Below are 7,673 nucleotides of genomic sequence, written 5' to 3'. Positions count from 1 at the left end.
CTTGATCCCCAGAGCTTGTGCAGAATGGAGCAATGGCTTTCCCCAGCGGAACAGTCATTCCCAGTTATCTCCAGGTTCAAAACTAGACTGGCTCCTTTGAGCTGAGTAAGGTGTGAGCGTTCTTGCACAGGCAGAAGGAGATGACTTTAGGAAGAGATATCCTGGACTCTCCTTCCTCAGGGAAGAATGTGTAGCTTAAGAGATGGAAAATAAATATGCTGCTAATCATTCCCAAGCTGTGGAATGGATCACATGGGTCTACTGGAAATATTTATGTATATAGACACAAATTTGTGGCATCAGGAAAACAAAAACTTAACTCTTGACCACACAGATGGCTTTATGATTATTTTATCAATCTGTCCAAAAGTCTTTTTACACAGTATATAGGCATTAAAACACATGTTTACCTGACTTTAAAGTCAGAGCTTATTTCCAAATCTTACGTAGACAAGGAAAGCATTTAGCTCAGATATTTCTAGTGGCAGAATTCCCCATCCTATAAAGAGCGATCACATTTCTGGAAAAATATTAATAAGTGAGGGACGAAGATTTATTAAATGTACTAAGGAAGTATGAACATATATGAAGTATTTATGTGTTGGTGAATGTAGAGGGAACGTGCTATGTTAAGTCTGTACTTTAACAAAACAGAACTATTTGGGATGCATAGAAACAATTATGTCACAACTTTAAAATGGGAAAAAAAGAAAAGATACATTTCCCCATGGTCATGTGATTTTCATCAGAACTATACAATTCAGACCCGCAAGGACTTGCAAAAAATTTTAGCTCTAAAAAGACCAGGAATAAATAAATGAATAACTGCTCAGTTCTACCTCCTGAGAAGGGAGGTTCTGGTCTATGGAAATGGGGAGGACTGGCAACCCACTCCAGAACAAAAAGAAATCATATTTGAGGTGGGTAACTAATCACCCACCACTGACTAGACAAGTACAAATTTTAGAATTCAACTTAATTTACTGTAGTTTTAGAAGCATGTATTTTAATTTAAAATTTCAGTAAAAGTTGATTATCTAATATACACTAAAGAAGAAATATCTGTATTTATGAGTCAGGAATTTCATAGTTTCCAAACTGATTTTCCTTTACATTTAACACTTGTATTGATGATGCAAATTGTGACCCAGCTTGGACCCAGATCCGTTTTTATCGTGTGTGTGTGTGTGTGCGCGCGCGCGCGCACGCGTGTTTAATGATGCAAACACCATTAAAATAAAAGTCTAAATGAAAAGGTATAAAAAAGAAGCATTCCAATTGCAAATTGGCCCTATAGAAAGGGTGTATAAGATGTGATACCAAGACAAGTTGGGGCCATTTTGTGGTCCTTCAATCTCTTGCAGTTACCCTTTAAAAACTTAAAAATTTACTTAAAGGAGAACTAGTAGCCAGTTATTCTGCTTCAATTCACATTTAGCTTACGTTTGAAGACAAACCCTTCTTTTTGCTTTTGCCATTTTACTGCAACAATGTTTTTCTGTTTGCTAGTTCTAGGGTAGCATTCTAATTCTAAAGCATGATCATTAGCACAAAAGAATAACAAAATATTTAATCATTTCTTCCCTCTTGACAACCGCTGTGCTATCTACACCTAAAATAGGACATCCAGTTAGGCTTTTGCTGTAAAAAGGATAAAAACACATCACATGGCATCAAAAGGATCCTAAAGCAAACAACCTACCTGAGATAACTATCAGGGTACATACTTAAAAGTAATTTATTTGCCTTGTTAAAATTTCCCTGGTCAGAGAAAATGTTTCACAGAAACCATTATTTTTTTCTTGCATTCCACTAACCTTACACATTAAGCAAAAAAAATTGTTAATATCAAAAATGCCTATTTTACAAAGCCAACTCTTCAGCATTTTTATTGATCGCATTTGGAAAGCCTTATGCTACTATTTAAAAGGCATCACAGACCAATTCATTTGGCCAAATAATTCTACATCATTAGTTTGAAATAACACTTAATGAAACAGCCACAGCATCAAAAGATTGAAGTTACATTGGAATCCCCAGAAATGATAAAACATTTTGCACTACTTTAAAAAAATATATGGAAAGTTAAGAAAAGAAACCCTGAGAATTACATCAACACTTGCAAGGTAAGCACAGAGCATCACCTGTGAAGTCTGACTAAACTTCAAAAGATCTGTTCACACAGCTTAAAAGCAATGAAATTCAAAATACAATAAACAAAAATAAACTTTTGGTTTCTGTCTGACATGTAAAGAGCTTGGACGTATTCACTCCCATCCTCACAACAAGAATAAAGCTGGACAAAATGAAATCCAACAACTCTTCTCAGAGTCACCCGAGAATTGAGATCATAAGACAAACTGTTGTCCTGAAAACTGACAAACAGACAGGCAATTATAGAGAATCACAGCTTACCGGTATATTTAAACTGTAACTGATAAACTGCTGGAGGCTCAGTGTAGACTAGAGTTAGAGTTAAAAAACTCTGAAGGATCCCAGTCTTAGGGAGGCCCCCACACTTTCCACAGTTTTTCTTGAAAGAACCCTACCAGTTCCTCACTACAAAGATCAGAGAAAAATCCTCCAGTGCCTCCCACAGCGGGGAGGGGAAAGGCCACCATTGTCGAAATATGCCCAGAGGTCTCTCCTCCTTAAACAAGGCCTGCCCTCAAGGGAAACTATTTTACCAGAGCCTAACCTAATGAGATTTTATCAAAGCCTATCCAACCTGGGGAAGGAAAACACCCAACTCCAGCTCAAATACAGAACTCAGGCTCACAAACAGATTGAGACCTAATCATAGGACTACAGAAGGCTTGCCCTCCTCCTACACATTACCCCCAGATCAGTAGCACTCCTGCATAACAGCAAGGGATTATAGCTGAAAGAATTGAAAGCCTCGGACCCTATTTATGGACAAACACAACAGAGGAGACAAAAAACAAGGACACTAGAGGAAGTTTTAGCCTCCGAGCATGTACAGCTACAGCAAACAGTAAATGGCCTAACTCTTAGCCAGATAAACATAAAAGCTCACACTAAAGACCAATCTACTTCAGCTCCTTTTACCTGAGATATCATGTTCATCTTTCAAAATAAAATTGCAATGCATGATAAAACACAAAATCACAGTCTGAAGAAACAAAGCAAGCGTCAGAACTAGACTCAGACTTGGCAGAGATTTTGGAATTACCAGACTTGAAATTAAAGTGACTATGATTAATGTGCTAATGGCTGTAATGGAAAAAGGAAATAACATGCAAGAACAGACGGGTAATGTAAACAGAGAGATGGAAACTCTAAGAAAGAATCAAGTTAGAAAATGTTAGAAATCAAAAACACTGTAACAGAAATGAAGAACGCTTTGATGAGTTCATCAATAGACTGAACATGGCTAGGGAAAAAAAAATCAGTGGGCTTGATGACATGTCAATGGAAACTTCCAAAAGTTAAATGCAAAAAGCTAAAAGAATGAAAAAGATGGAATAGAATATCCAAGAACTGTGGGATAATTACAAAAGGTGTAACATACGCATAATGGGAATGCTAGAAGGAGAAAGAACAGAGAACATAAGAAATATTTGAAGTAATCATGGCTGAGAATTTTCCAAAGTTAGTAACAGACACCAAACTACAGATCTGGGAAGCTCGCAGAACAGCAACTAGGCAAAATGCCAGAGAATCTACACCTAGGCATATCATATTCAAACTTTAGAAAATCAAAGACAAAGAGAATACCTTGAAGGAAGCCAGGGATAGTGGCGGTAGACGGGGAACGTTAGATATAGAGAAATAGGTAAGAATTACTTTGGACTTCTCTCCAGAAACCATTCAAGCAAGAAGAAAGTGGAGTGAAATATATAGTGTTGAAGGAAAAAACCCACTAACCTAGAATTCTGTACACAATGAACAACTCTATGTCCACAAATTTAATAACCTAGATGAAGTGAAACAAAATCTACCAAAACAAACACAAAGAGAAATAGATAATCTGAATAGGCCTATATCTAGTAATGAAATTGAATCAATAATTAATAACCTTTCTAAAAATGCTCCAGGCCCAGATGGGTTCACTGGTGGATTCTACCAAACATTTAAGGTAGAAATGATACTAATTCTCTACAATCTCTTCCATAAAATAGAGCAGAGGAAACAATTCCTAACTCATTCTATAAGGCCAGCATTACCTTAATACTAAAACCAGACAAAGACATTACAAGACAGGAAAAGTACAGAACACATGAATATAGATGCATAATCTCTCAACAAAATATTAGCAAATTGACTCCAAAAATGTATAAAAGCAATCATATACCATAACCAAGTGGGATTTATCCCAGGTACGCAAGGGGCTTTTTCAACACTGAAAATCAATTAATGTAATCAATTGATATCAATGGGCTAAAGAAGAAAAGCACATGATCCTATCAATAGATGCATAAAATGCATCTCACAAAATCCAACACCTATTTATGATGAAAACTCTCAGGAAATAATGTATAGAGGGAACTTCCTCAACTTGATAAAGAACATCTACAGAAAACTGACAGCCAGCATCATACTTAATGCTGAGAAATTAAATTATTTTCCCCAAGACAGAGAACAAGGGAAGGATGTCCCATCATCACTCCTAGTCAACATGCTACTGGAAGTCCTAGCTAACAGAGCAAAACAAGAAAATGAAATAAAAGGCATACAGACCGGGAAGAAAGAAAGAAACTATCTTTGTTCATAGATGACATTATTGCCTATGTCAAATAATTGACCAAAAAAAAAAAAGCCCGGAACTAAAAAGTGATTATAGCAAGGTTGCAGGATACAAAATTATTATACAAAAGTCAATTGCCTTCGCATAAACCAGCAATGAAAAATTGAAATTTGAAGTGAAAAACACAATACTATTTACATTAGCACCAAAACAATGAAATAAATCTAACAAAATACGTACAAGGTCTATATGAGGAAAACTACAACTCAGATGAAGTAAACCAAAGAAGAACTAAGTAAATGGAGAGATGTTCCATGTTAATGGATAGCAACTTTCAATTGTTAAGATGTCAGTTCCAACTAACTTGATCAATAAATTCAACTCAATCTCAATCAAAATCACGGCAAGTTATTGTTTCAGACACCGATAAATTGATTTCAGAGTTTATATGGAAATGCAAAAGATCCAGAATAGCCAACTCAATACAGGCATACCTCGTTTTATTGCATTTCTCAGATACTGAGTTTTTTTACAAGTCCCCCCGCCAGCAAAAAGATTGCCACTCACCGAAGGCTCAGATGATGGTTTGCAATTTTTAGCAATAAAGTATCTTTTAATTAAGGTATGTAGATTGCTTTTTTAGAATAATGCTATTGCACACTTAGACTACAGTGTAGTGTCAACATAACTTTTACCTGCACTGGGAAACCAAAAAATTCACGTGACTCGCCTTATTGCAACATTTGCTTTATTATGGTGGTCTGGAACCGAACCGGCAACATCTCTGAGCAATGCCTGTATTGAAAAAGAACAAAGTCAGAGGACTGACGGTACCTGACTTCAAAAATTACTATAAAGCTGCAGTGGTCAAACCAGTGTGGTACTAGAGAAAGAATCGACAAAAACATTAATGGAACAGAATAGAGAGCCCACAAGCAGACTCACATAAATATTATCAACTGATCTTTGACAAAGGAGCAAAGAAGATAGTCTTTTTAACAAACGGTGCTAGAACAATTGAACATCCACATAAAAAAAAATGTAGACACAGACCTTACATTTCTCACAAATGTTAACTCAAAATGGATCATAAACTTAAAAATATGACGCAAAAGTATAAAACTTCCAGAAGATAACACAGAAGAAAATCTAGGAGACCTTGAGTTTGGCAATGAGTTTGTAGAAAACACCAGGAGCACAATCCATGAATGAACAAAGTGGTCGTTTAAATTCACTAGAATTAAAAACTTCTGCTCTGTGAAGGAACGTCAAGAGAACGAAAAGACAAGCCACGGACTGAGAGAAAATATTTGCAAAAGACATCTGGTAAAGGAATTTTATCCAAAATATATAAGTAACTCTTAAAACTCAACAATAAGAAAATGAACAACCCAATAAAAAATGGGTGAAAGAGTTGAACAGACACCTCACAAAAGAAGATATACTTATGGCAAACAGGCACATGAAAAGAAGTCCGGCATCAGATGTTATTACAGAACCGCAAATTGTGAGATACCACTACACACGTATTAGAATGGCCAAAATCCAAAACACTGACAACACCTAATGCTGGTGAGGATATGGAGCAATGAGAACTCTCATTCGTTGCTGGTGAGAATGTAAAATGATACATCCATTTTTGGAAGGCAGTTTGGCAGTTTCTTATAAAGCTAAATAAACATAGTCTCCACTACACAATCCAGCAATTGTGCTCCTTGGTATCTACTCAGTTGATTTGAAAACTTATGTCAATACAGAAGCCTGCACAACAAATGTTTACAGTAGTTTTATTCATAATTGCAAACACTTGGAAGCAAGCAAGATGTCCTCCAATAGATGAGTGGATAAACAAACCGTGTACATCCATACAATGGAATATTATTCAGTGATAGAAATGAGCTATCAGGCCAGAAAAAGACACGGAGAAAGCTTAAACGCAAATTCTAAGTGAAAGAAGCCAGTCTAAAAAGGCTACTTCCTGTAGGACATTCTGGAAAAGGTAAAGCTATTGAGACAGCAAAGAAATGAGTGGCTGCCAAGAGTTCAGGAGGAGAAAACAAGAAGGGAGAGGTGGAATAGACAGAGCACCGGAGATTTTTAGAGCGGTGAAACTATTCTGTACAATAATGTAATGGTGATTTTACACCATTATAATGACGGATATTACACCAGATGACATTACGCATTTGGCAAAACCCATAGAACTGTACAAGACAAAGAGTGACTGCTAATGTAAACTATGGACTTTAGCAAGTAATAACGTATCATTCATTAAGTGTATAAAATGCACCACACTAATGTAATGTAAGATGTTAATAATAGGAGAAACTGTGTGTGGGGTGAGGAGAGGGGGTATATGGGAACTCTTCGCGCTTTCTGCTCAATCATTCTGTAAACCTAAAACTGCTCTAAAAAAGTCTACTAGAAAAAAATTATGTTATTGTGTCCGTAGGCCTCTAATTTATTAAAAAGTCGACGTGTGCACACATTAATTTTCAAAAAAGGTTTGCTCATGGAAATGCAAAATTGATATAATAATTTTCTTATTTTCAGTTCTATGTATTTTCATGTATTACTTGTGTAAGTTTCAACAGCTAGCTTATTCTCTCTCCCCTCCCAACTACCCGCCCCCACCCCCCTACCCCCCCCACCCCGCCATAAACGCTGCCGGTCACAGATGTTACTCTTTTATGTTAATATTGGCTCCATTTTCTCCTATTTGTTCTATTTCACAGCCGTATTCATAAGAGAGCCTTGGGTGCGCCTTTCCTTCTCTTGGCAGCTTGATTTGAAAAGGTACACTTCTGCAGGGACAGTAAACGCACCCTAACCTCCCTCCATCTCCTCCCCACCCCACCCCCACCTCCATGTCTTCAAACACTCAGAATAGCAGAAATAGTAAAATGAGCATTATATACATGTATTACACAGATTTAATGATTCTTGACCTTTGGCCATATCTGCT

This window comes from Diceros bicornis, assembly GCF_020826845.1.
Source record: "Diceros bicornis minor isolate mBicDic1 chromosome 22 unlocalized genomic scaffold, mDicBic1.mat.cur SUPER_22_unloc_1, whole genome shotgun sequence".
Lineage (NCBI taxonomy): Eukaryota > Metazoa > Chordata > Mammalia > Perissodactyla > Rhinocerotidae > Diceros > Diceros bicornis.
This window is presented reverse-complemented; position numbering follows the sequence as displayed.